Here is a 12,404-nt window from a genome sequence, read left to right as displayed (position 1 = left end):
TATAATAGTGTTATATTGGTATCTATATCTTTTTCGTATGGCAGAAAAGATATACAAATATAACATTATTAAAGATAGCAAAAATTAAAGTATGTCTTTTTCATTTTAAAGATAATCATCTTACTTAAGTTTATTCTAGTCCGATAAAATTATTTTCTGATTTATATCTAGCTAAATACTTCAGCAAAACTATTCTTTTCGTGTATATTATTTTTCTTAACGTTATTTATTATATACTTATATTTAACGACATTTATATTTATTTTATCGCATTCTACACGTACTTGGGAAATACAAATTTTTGTTAAAGTTTTTTTCTAAAAAAGTTTTCAACGATTAAATTATGGATAATCTAAAGAGGTTTCAATTCCCGTTATATTCTCGATTGAATAACTCTGCTTAGTATCGACTTATCTCGAATGAGTTTTACATAAAATGGAAGTCAATCTTGTAACCGTATTACTATGATATTCGAGCTGAACCACACGTATATGTGCACATACAATGATAATGCTGCATACATTAAGTATAACATACATCAATTCCATGATTGTATTCATGTAATTATAAATAGCTTGCAGGTTTCCGAACTTTTTATAAAGCGATTTGTATGCCAAAATCTCGCAATAACTTTTCAGCAGATTTAGAAATAATGATATTTTTAATAATTCATACTGTGTGAAAAATATGCAAGAATATTAATGTTTTATAATTGAATTATAAATAGAAAATTGATATATAATTATATTAAAGATCGCAGAGCTATAAAGATCGCAGAAGGCAAATATGAATGATTTGCTTATTCCTCTTTCGCAAAAAGCAGCAGAAGCAATAATATGAATAAATATATAAATTTTGCTTATTTATAACTAAAGCATGAATAAGTGTTATTATAAGCAAATGAACAGAAGTTTATGTCTGAGAAACTTCATTATAAGATTTGAAGAAAAAACTTTTATACACATTTGAATTTATCACACAGGAAAAAAAATTCAAATTCCCCTAAATTTCCTTTCCAAAATCGTTCTTGTATTATTTCATGTATTCTATTAAAAGGAGATAGAATATATTGCGTTTTTTTAAATATTGCGGTTAAATAATTGCTTATACATCAGTATACATCAGTGTGTTTTATCGACTTGTCAATTTTTATCGTTGCGACAAAATGATTCGTAAAAATAAATATGATGCAAAATCTCGAAGAGTTAACTGAGATGTATGCTATAATAAATAGTGACGCGAGGATAAATATTTGGAGGATAAATATTGAATAATTCTGTTTGAATACGTTGTTTTTATAGACGAAATAAATAACCTTGGGTTGGAAACGTCTTCGATAGAACAACATAATGCTCGTAAGAAACCATATTATATAATCTTTTCTCCTATTTGAAGAACGCACCTTTTCGCTAAGATTTGTACAGTGCTTTTTTTTTACATTTGCGAAACCGGCTTGGAATTCAATTTTTCCATTCAATCACAATTTCTTCCATTCTTTCTTTTGGACTGTGATCGCCAGTACGAACGTCATTATAATGGACGTTGTTCTCATACAGGAAAGTTGCATTAATATCCTTTCAAGACACGTTGACATTGCAGAACGCGTATTAGTCACAATAATAGTCACAGCAATTAAATTAGCTCATCAGAAGTGAGAAGTAGTTGCAATATGTAGTGTTCCAAGCAGCTTTTAGAACGTGACGAAAAAATTTTATTTTGTTGATTTAACGCAAACAATATGTATTTTTAAATATCTTCTATTTTTTCTCAGAGAATTCTTTTTCCTAACAGCGCTACCACGTACTATTTGCATACCACACATATATAATTGATTTTAGTTTATTTTTATTAAAATTTAGTATGAAGAATTGAATACACACAAATACACACACACACACACAGCACTTTAAATATTAATGTCACATCTCAAAATATTAGCAAAAAAAAATTTCATTGTTCTATTATTGCGTCCGAATATCTATGTAAAAAAAAAAGATTGAGTATAATTTTTTACTGACTTAAACTGACTTAATTTTTTACTGACTTTTTTAGTCTTAAAACGCTTTTATAAACGGAATTAAAATAATAATATCCATATTAAATCATGAATATACTTTAATAAGCATCTGTATAAGAATATAAATATTAATAATTTAGGCTCGTATTCAGAACGTTTTTACGACGTTAGCGCGCATTTAATATATAGTTACGTACGATATTTGAAGTTCACGCATAACAGCGCGTATTTATCAATACGAGCATATTCTGAATATCGATCTTATTGTTAACAAGAGTCCTAACAACTGAATAATTTCTTGAAAAAATATATTATCTCACTCAAGATTTCGAACCCGAATCTTACGAATATTTATTATTTATAAATTGCACGGAATACGAGATCCGGGTTCGACTCCCGGCCGAGGCAATATTTTTCGCAATAAATTTATTACAATTTTTTAAGACTAATCTGAGAAATTTGGGAGGATTATTAATATTTCAGATTGATTGCGTTGAAAGTCCGACAATATCGGCACACAACTATCATTTCTGAAATTAATTCATTTATATAAATATTTACAATAGTTCAACATCTAAACATTCATACCGTAGTGGCGCTTCGTATTTAAAGTAATATATTTATTATTTAATTTTTTGTAGCTGGTTTCAGCTTATTCACGATCAATATTTGTTTGATATGGCTTTATTGGTTTTATTTGATTTTTTAGCCAACGTTTTTAACTGATATTGTAAAAAGATACTTAAATTAAGAAACAGTTGCATGTTATTTGTGAGAAAAATAATGTTTTTATACTGTTAATATAATTCTTAGATAATTTTGAGGAAAACAATGTAATATTAATATATATATATATATATATATATATATATATATATATATATATATATTAATATTACACTGTTTTCCTCTACTCTCTATTAAATATAAGTAAATACATAAGCCTCCATGATTATCATATAAAATATCTAATATAATATAATATATTTATAAGAGATGATAAAATACAGTATAATTCACACACAGAATATTTAATTGAGAATTATATACTAATATGTAAGAAAAAAATTAATAATAGATATGTAAATAGGTATGTAAATAGGCAAGTATTTTAACAAAGGCAAGTAAATTAACATATTCAATTGACTATATTCTTATGGAAATATTCATTTATATAGCTATGTACCAAATTTGTTAAATATAAAATCTGTAAACACTTTATAAAGTCATATTTCATTTTAATGTTACAAAATATCAGTATATGAATTTTTTAATTTTATACACACTTTTTTTTTGCAAATTTGATAATTGCTAGTATTTCGAGAATAAAAATTAAAACATATTTTTGAAAAAGAATTCATTTATTTAAAAAATGTTTTTTCTTATTCCGATTCTATTTCCAATTATTTTTTGTTATTCTTGCTGATATATTAACCGCGAACTTAATGGTCTAATTAATCCTTTAATTATCTTATTTAGATATTTATGTTTTCTGTTTTTCTCTTTGGACATTAATGTAAATCTTACTAGAGTACACGTGCTAATAATTTTAAAATTTATTATCTAATAAGAAAAATACAAGAAATCTTTATATAGGGTATCCCGATTCGAGAATAATATTATTGCAACGTGAAACTTGTGAAAAATTAATAAAAGTATAAGCGCTATTTTTTTCGTGGAATAGTTTTTTAAGTATAAACGTTTAAAGTAATCATAAGCATTAATTAAAAAGTCATTTGTTCATATATAACGTGCAATGCTATATTACATACTAAACAAAACATTGTTACACGTACATTATCACATGATAGATGACTTTTTAACTAACGTTTATGATTGATTATCAAACACTAAACGTTTATGCTTAGAATTACTTTACGGAAAAAAGTAGCTTATACTTTTATTAATTAATTTTTCACGAAGTTTCATGCTGCAATAATATTACCCTCGAATTTCGGGATGGGGACACCCTGTAGATTAATTTTTTTTAGTTATTAAAAATAAAACTTCGAATTTCACAAATAAAAATGTTAACTTAAAAATTTCAAGGAACTGGTAGCGTAATACAGTTGTCGGAATGTACAGTAATGAAACGTGTAGTGGCACGACAGGTTCGCCTTGCCTTGATAGCATTGTAATAATCATGTGAGGGCAGTGAGCTCGTTTGTCGAACGAACGAACGAACGTAAACCGATCGGACGAGCATTTCGACTTGTTTCGTTATATCTACGTTCCGCAGGGACGACGACGTGGACTTTCACTTGCACGACGAGCCTTCTCGATCCCTACGCGTACCTACATATATATATATATATATATATATATATATATATATATATATATGTATGCGTGTATGAAATGTGCAAATGCGTACCGCGTAATTGCTGCCGCGCGACCGATTGCGCAGCATCAGCAAATCTGTATGAATAATTAGCTGACCACAAATTTGTAATTTATTTCGTTCGCAAAATCAAAAACGAAGAATAATTGCAGAATATTGGTAATTTCAAACATTGATATCACAACAAAAATTGACTTTACTATTTAAAAGCAAATGATGATTTTTTTAACTTAATAGGTTATAGATTCTTTTATATTTTAGATTTATAAATTAATTTTTTTAATTTTTTTTTTTTTTAATATTTAGCCAAATATTAGACAAATAGATACTGTACTGGATTTGAAATATGTATAGATACTCGAATCGTTTCTCCAACCGTTTAATTATTTTATAATACAATAGATTAGATTACAATTTGAGGATTGATGTGTGTGCGAGATTTTACTGTTTAATTCTTGAAACTTTCAAATCTTTAACGGTGACCATCTAATTTTATATTTCGATTTTCTTCCTTATGTTATTTAATCGATCTTTCGTTCGGTTAAGCGCTCTTGCTCACAATCCCGGAAATAATATTTAAACAAGATATTATGACCTAGTTTCTCAACAGTTACCAGATTTATATACATTAAATGTATAAATGTATTTATACATATACTGTTAGATACACATAAGTGAGTGCAATAAGTATTCAACAAAACATATATAATATATATAATAATACATATATATAAAATATATATAATAAAAATTAAAACGAAATTTGCATTTAAAATACACTTGTAAAATATATTAAAAATTCCTGCTTTTATTTCGGAATGGACTACAATTATATTTATTTCAAGCTATTATATTTAATACGTTTCGTGCCAGTTCAATTTTTAATGAATTTCCATTTAGGCCACATGAAATGTACGCCTCCCCCTTTACTATCATATTATTCAGATGTTAATTTATGACACCACAAAAATATTTACACATAATCAGAATTAAAAATAAAGTTCTATTTTTTCGTTTTATTTTCATACTTAAAGGTAAAAAAATAATATTTTAAACTTCTAATCCTCTCTGGATGTTATATATTATGTTCTATATACTTATTATGTTAAATTTAATCAGTGTCGACTAGGCAGGAACTGAATTATACATGTTTCATAATATTCGAAAGATCTGTAACATTTCTTTCTATTGTGTCATAATTAAATGGTATTTATATTTTTCAATTTATCTTTTAATTTCGAGTGGTTTGAATTAGGATGAGAGATTAGAATAAAGCGTTGGGGCAATTGTTGTAATTAAATATCGCGAATGATTGGCGTGTATTAATTGTATTAATTAGTGTTGCCAATCCGATTTTCAACAGGATAGTCCGGTTTTGGAAATTTTTGTCCGGTATCCGGTTATAAAAGCAAAAAAAGTCCAGTTTTACGAATAGTGAATGTTTGAAAGTTAATAATTGATAAATAAAATGCATTATCTTATAGCATTGATCATCGAAACATCTATACGGGTTAAATTTTGAGATGAAAAATTTTTTTTGCTTTTAAATGTTTGTTTTATTATATCTTTCCAGTGGAGAAGTCCTTGCCAGTGATGCCAGAGATTGTTCTGAATTTTATTTATTTTGAGGTGTATTGACTCAAAAAATAATAAAACAAGTTATTTCTTTTATGCATTAACAGAAAACACATGATTTTAAAGATGTTAAAATTTAATTTTTTATAAAAATAAATATAGATACATGTATATATTCATAGGTTTCGCATTTGTAATTCTCTCTAGGCAAATTATCTTAAATTTTAGAGATGTTCCGATTAGTAATAAAAAAAAAGTTGATAATACGAAGATTAATGTATGCAAAATCTAATGTATTCGTTTCCGACGTTGCGACTAAAATTTTTGCATTTTCTCGAATTTTTTAGTCGTTTTAAATTAGTTACGCAATTTAAGATGGAGGGGAATTTGGCAATTATTAGGTGTTGGAATTAATTCGTAGCGTTTTTAATGAAAGAATGTTATTTATTTCACATGAGCATTAAAAAATACATTAATGAAAGTACTTCCCATCACTTGTAAAACGCTACGAATTAATTCCAACACCTAATAGTTTTACAGTTTTAATCGAACATTTTGCATTATATGTTCACGATCGGATTAATAATTTGTTCATCCTTGCAATATTCATCCTTGCAAGGATGACGTATATGTTATTTCCAAGTATTGAAATTTATGTTTATTTTACAGTCGTTAATTCGTTTTCTGTCGGAATACTCTCGATAATGTGTTTCAAGGTGCCGATAAATAGTCACATCTTTTTCTTCACTCTCGAAGAAATCTTTATATAGTTGAGGAAACACCGATTAAAATGAATAAGAATGCTGATTACTCGCACAAAAACTGACAGTAAATTTTATATAATGTATTAAATAGTGTATTTATATAATGTATATAATGTATTAAATATTATATAATGATTTCTCTCTTAACAATAAAAATGTAAATAATATAATATATGTTATACATACATTCCTCGCGAAAATAAAAATCAAAGTGTAAATCGCTTGATTATAAAGAGAGAGTAATATAAGCATAAAGGCTCTGGAAAATGGGCAAAAATTAAGACAATAATGTAAAAATGAAATTTACGCTTTTCTTATCTTTCATTGTTTCAATTTTTGCTTTCTAAAAGCTTTATTAAAAGCTTTATGTACGTTTTTATTCTCTCCTTACATTCGACTTAAGATTCGATTTTTATTTTCGTCAAGAATAACAGTTGTAACATTGAGTAGGAAATTATGATGCATTAATATTATTGTTTTCTTGTATTCAGTGGATATGACGATGCGCAATCAAAAAAATACCAAATACAATATCGAATGATTGAACAATCATGTTATGTGTGCGCATTTTTTCAAAGCGAGATTATATCTAGCTGACGGGATATTTTTTTGTAGGTCGCAGCAAAAATCGGAGTCCATAAAAATGATCGATAGAATGATAATGCTGCAGCTGATGAGTGAATTTAATATCTTTTGCATGAATAATTTCTTGCGTTTTTGTCTAATTTTTAATGATTTTGATTATATCATTAGAACGATATTAATGGCTCATTACTGTATTCGAGACTTACAATATAATAATAATCATTTACGATAAATTGATAGATTAATTTTTTTATGACAAAGAATAAATAGAATATATTCTCTGTTGAGAATTCGCAAAAGAAATCTTATTTGAAATAGAAACTTAAAGTTGTTCTATTAATCGCTTTCTCTTTGCAAATACTTAAAATTTAATAAATATAAGTGTGTATCTTTTGCAGGTAAATATAACAAAAATTATGATAATAAGAATGAAATTTTTTGAATTCGTGAAGTTATTGAAATGACAAATATATATATTATATATTTACTGCTATCAATTAATAATATTAGATATTGTTATTATTTAACTTTTGTTATCATACATCGGTAAATAAGCGATCGCCAACTAATTTTTGTAGAATTATTTCGTATATTGATTAAAGTTTTATACTTTCATACATATCTAATCATAATTAGTATAGTTTTTTAATTGAAACTTCTTCGAGTGTTCTTTTTTTATTTATAAAAATTGTATTCTTTGTACATAGTATCGTGAGAGAAACGTATTTTATATTACATAGTCAATCATTTGCACGTTAGATGCCATTACTAGCGTCATAACAATCGATGATAATAAAAGTTTAAAATAATAAACATAAATCAATGTTATAATAAAACCTTAAAAATTTTGTTTATCTTTACGTTTTAAGTGTAACGTTAAAAGCTTAAATAAAAATTATTTAGCTTTATGTTCGTTAATTAAATTACTGTTCGCTAATTAAATAATTAATTGGAAATAGAGTTTTTAATGGACAGACTTTATTACGTCAAATATACATCTAAACAATTTTTATATATAAAATATGAAACATATTATGATAGTTGAAATACGAAACATGACGTTTCTTAAGTTAGGATCAAAATTCATTTTTTTTTACAAAGTTAATCTTTAAAAAGTTCTTATGTTATATAATTTTTATGATCAAGTATGATTATATTAATTTTTGTATTTAGGAACGAGTTAATGACAGTATACACACATTATGTGTATATTTACTAGCTCGGAGAAATTTTTTTATTTCAATTATTTTTACACTTAATAAATTCCTATTTATCACCAATAAAACATTTGTTGTTGTCAACAGAACATATAAAAATCTATTATTAATTAAATATATAAAGGCGATATTTTATATATAGTAATGTACATATCAATCAATTACATAGATAATTGATTTTGAAATAAACATATTCGTACATAGTCAATCATATGATTCTTCAGATTCAGCGTTACATTCATACAAGTCGCATGAAATAAATTCCTAAATGCCTATATAATTTTGAACGTAAGTCTTCGACAATTTCTTCGTCGTCGCTAAGAAACAAAGCATTCGCTATATCAGAATTAATCTCGTATCGATTATGCAAGTTGCAAACGAGAGACGACGACACACGCGAATATATGTACGCGCCGCGGCAGCCCCACGTGTTCCCCAAGGCGAGCACGCTCGGCGAGCACATACAGGGTTCTAAACACGAAACGTGATTGGGAAGGATGAGGGATAGAAAGGGAAAGAGATTCGAGACTTGCGTGTCGCTTGAGTTAGAAGGACAGGGGAGGAAGAGAGGGATATGGAAGGACCGGTCTGCAAGAAGATTCTTCTAGTTGGGGGGTAGTAAAGGTTCGTGCAGGGTAGTCGGGGTAGTTGGGTGAAGGAGAGCCACAGAAGGACGATGGTGGCTGGAGGTGAAGAAGGTGGAGAAGAGGGTCGAGGGCAAGGGGACGGTGCCGCGAGGGGACGGGGCTGGCGAGAACTGGAAGAGGGTGGTGGAGGGTGGTTTAAGCAGTGGTGGGAGTGGGCCGAGCTAAGACGCGTAATGACGCCCTGAATCAATATGTGAGGCACTGAGATATGCATACGAACTAAGACAACCGCACACCAACCAGCGCGCCACGACTCCTCTGCCCGGCGTCGCGGCGCGGCGTGGCGCGGAGTAGAGCGGCGCGGCGTCAGCGCCGCGCCGTGCAAAAGGTGGGGAGAAATTAAAGACGAAGCAGGCACAAAAATAACGACCCACCGGCCGTACACCCCTCGCCATCCCCTTTCTCTTCACGGAGTCTCCCCGCGCGTACTACCACCATCCCCTTGCCGACACCCCGCGTCTCTCACCACTCCCGACCGCTATCCTCTCGTTCGTCCCCCGTCCCCTTCTTTCCATCTTTTAAGCTCATTCTTCCTTTCTCTTGTAAATTCACCCGTCCTTTTTCCCCGTTCATCCACGGAAGACGTGACTGCGACGACGGAGATGAGACGCGGAGGAGTCGGGACGACGTCGGTCGTCCGCGGTGCAAAAGAGGGTGGTCGACGCAGCAGGAGCGCGATCGGTTTAGTGGATCGTTTCGATCGGCACGACGTCCGGACGGTGGCGGTTAGGGAGAAGGCCTCGCCACGATCCAGCCCGCGCCGATTAATCCGCGTTACACCGCGAATCCCATCGCGTGGCAGGTAGGAATATAAATCCTATTATCGTAAGAGCGTACGGAAATACGTAAACGCCGCAGTCGCGACTCCAGGTGGACCGATTAGCGATGAGTAGTTCTAGCAAGAAATCTTTCTACTATTTTTATAATTAAGATATGTGGAAAATAATGTAGACTTGAATCACATTTAAAATAAAAATTAATTGATATCTAACATATTTTCATTCTGAATTATTATGCAATGGCATCAACTTTTTTTAATTATTTACGATTAATTATTTACAGTTAATTAGGACGGGGATTGCTCAATACATGGCATTGAAATATATTATTAGGTGTTGGAATTAATTCGTAGCGTTTTACAAGTGATGGGAAGTACTTTCATTAATGTATTTTTTAATGCTCATGTGAAATAAATAACATTCTTTCATTAAAAAACGCTACGAATTAATTCCAACACCTAATATTATTACAATTACTAAGTTTGTACAAAGTTAGATGGTTGAATTATTAAACATCTTCTCATACTCTTTTTTTTTTTATCTTTGCACATTTTTGCGATTTACGTCTAATATGTCACTTTAAGTTCATACATTGGTTCATATATACTATAAAATTAAACAGTATCTTCGTGAATTCAAAGTCTATATCAAAGAATATCTGTATGTTCTTGTAATATTTTTGTTTCTGAAATTTTTATAAAATATCTTTTTTTATACGGTAAAATTGTTTTTTTTTTAATAGATTACTATTTTAATGTGATTCCTTGTCCCATGATACAATCTTAGTTTGTAATATATTACGTTGGCCGTTCAAGATATAATTCGGGACTTCCGACTTTAAGATGACTTTCATGAATCATTGTCGAGCACAGTAAAGAGCTCGACAAGGCGCGAATAATTGAGCAATCCAATTCCGAACGTAAAATTTTTGATGTGATTTAAAAAAGATTTCTTTTACCCTAAGAAGAATAGATTTTGTACGTCGAAAGGATAACCTTGAAACTTGCTTACGATCAAAAGTATAGCTAAGGTAATTTGATGGCGGCTTTAAGTACTTATGATATTCATTCTTATCGCGTAGTTGGTTTATAAGTTTAATCGGAACCGATAAACGGTCTTACAACGATAGAATTTCTTTATGCATTTATTTTAAAATGATACGAGTGGAAGTAAATTATAAACATTATTTATTTATACAGGCACGTGGTAATATTAATTAGATAATGTTAATAGTATAACGTTTTAAGGTTGTTTGATAGTTAGGAATACATGTCACCACCTGTTGCAATTTCTAAAAAGAACGATCGTGATAACATTTATTATTCATCGTGTGATATCGCGTTAAGTAATTAGAGATGAATGTTTTATCTATAGTTAGATGATTTCTATGGTAATTTGAATAATTTATAAGAAAAATAAGATCACGCGCTCACTCTGGTACTGCATTGACTCTGCAGACATCGAGCGTATTGAAAGATATATATAAACCGTGTATTATTTCTATATATATGTATCTCTCTATGCACTATAATCAATATCATAAAACTAAAAAACGAAGATTCGAAAGGATCACTTAATCTACCTAAATTTGGGAATTGGTCATAAAATATTGCTAAACTACCGTGTATTTGCATTTACATTGATTTGTATTCGCAAACGCTATGCAGACTATCGTGAGATTACGCACGTCAGATATTGAAGGGTAGAAAATTTAAAGCCACAGAATTTCCGATTGTTTACATTTTTAATATTCACTTTCACTTATGTTTCATCGTGTTAATTATATTATTAATTTTTTTTTTAATAATTAATCTATTGAGTATGTTTTATATCTTATTTAATGTGTTTTCTAAATCGAGTTGAAATATTTTTTCATTACTGCTCGAAATGTTAGTTTTTATATTTCACTTTTTTTTATTTTCAACTTTGTGTGTATATCGAACGTATGCATGTGTTTTCGACTCATTAATTTCACGCACAACCCATTCCTATTGCGCGGCATTTTAATTTCGGTGAGTGTGCCAGTGAACAATCCGAGAAAGAATCGGGAAGGGGCGGGGATAGATTTACGGCTTTCATTTACATGTGACCTAATTCGTTTGGATGTAATCAATGGCCAGGACATACGAATCAGATTGGAACTCCGATTTGGTTAACTACACACGAAACGGTAATAACTCCCCCTTGTAGACTAAATTTAATGTACAAGGGAACCAAGTATTGATCATGGAGGTCGAAAGTCAACGATCGTATCCATTTTAAATATGCGTCACCCTGCACACAGCGCTTGGCAATGAGGTCGCGTTGCACCTTATAATGTGATCCGATGTCAAAGATCGTCGCCATTGTAATGCTTAATTGTATTTACCGTGCTTGGCAGTTTCAAAGTTTTCACGTGTAATATTATTCTATACAATATTTGGTTAAAAAGTTCTATATAACGATAATGTAAACAACAAAATTAACATGCAAGTATCTC

This window comes from Acromyrmex echinatior, chromosome 4, assembly GCF_024713525.1.
Source record: "Acromyrmex echinatior isolate Ae372 chromosome 4, ASM2471352v2, whole genome shotgun sequence".
NCBI lineage: Eukaryota > Metazoa > Arthropoda > Insecta > Hymenoptera > Formicidae > Acromyrmex > Acromyrmex echinatior.
This window is presented reverse-complemented; position numbering follows the sequence as displayed.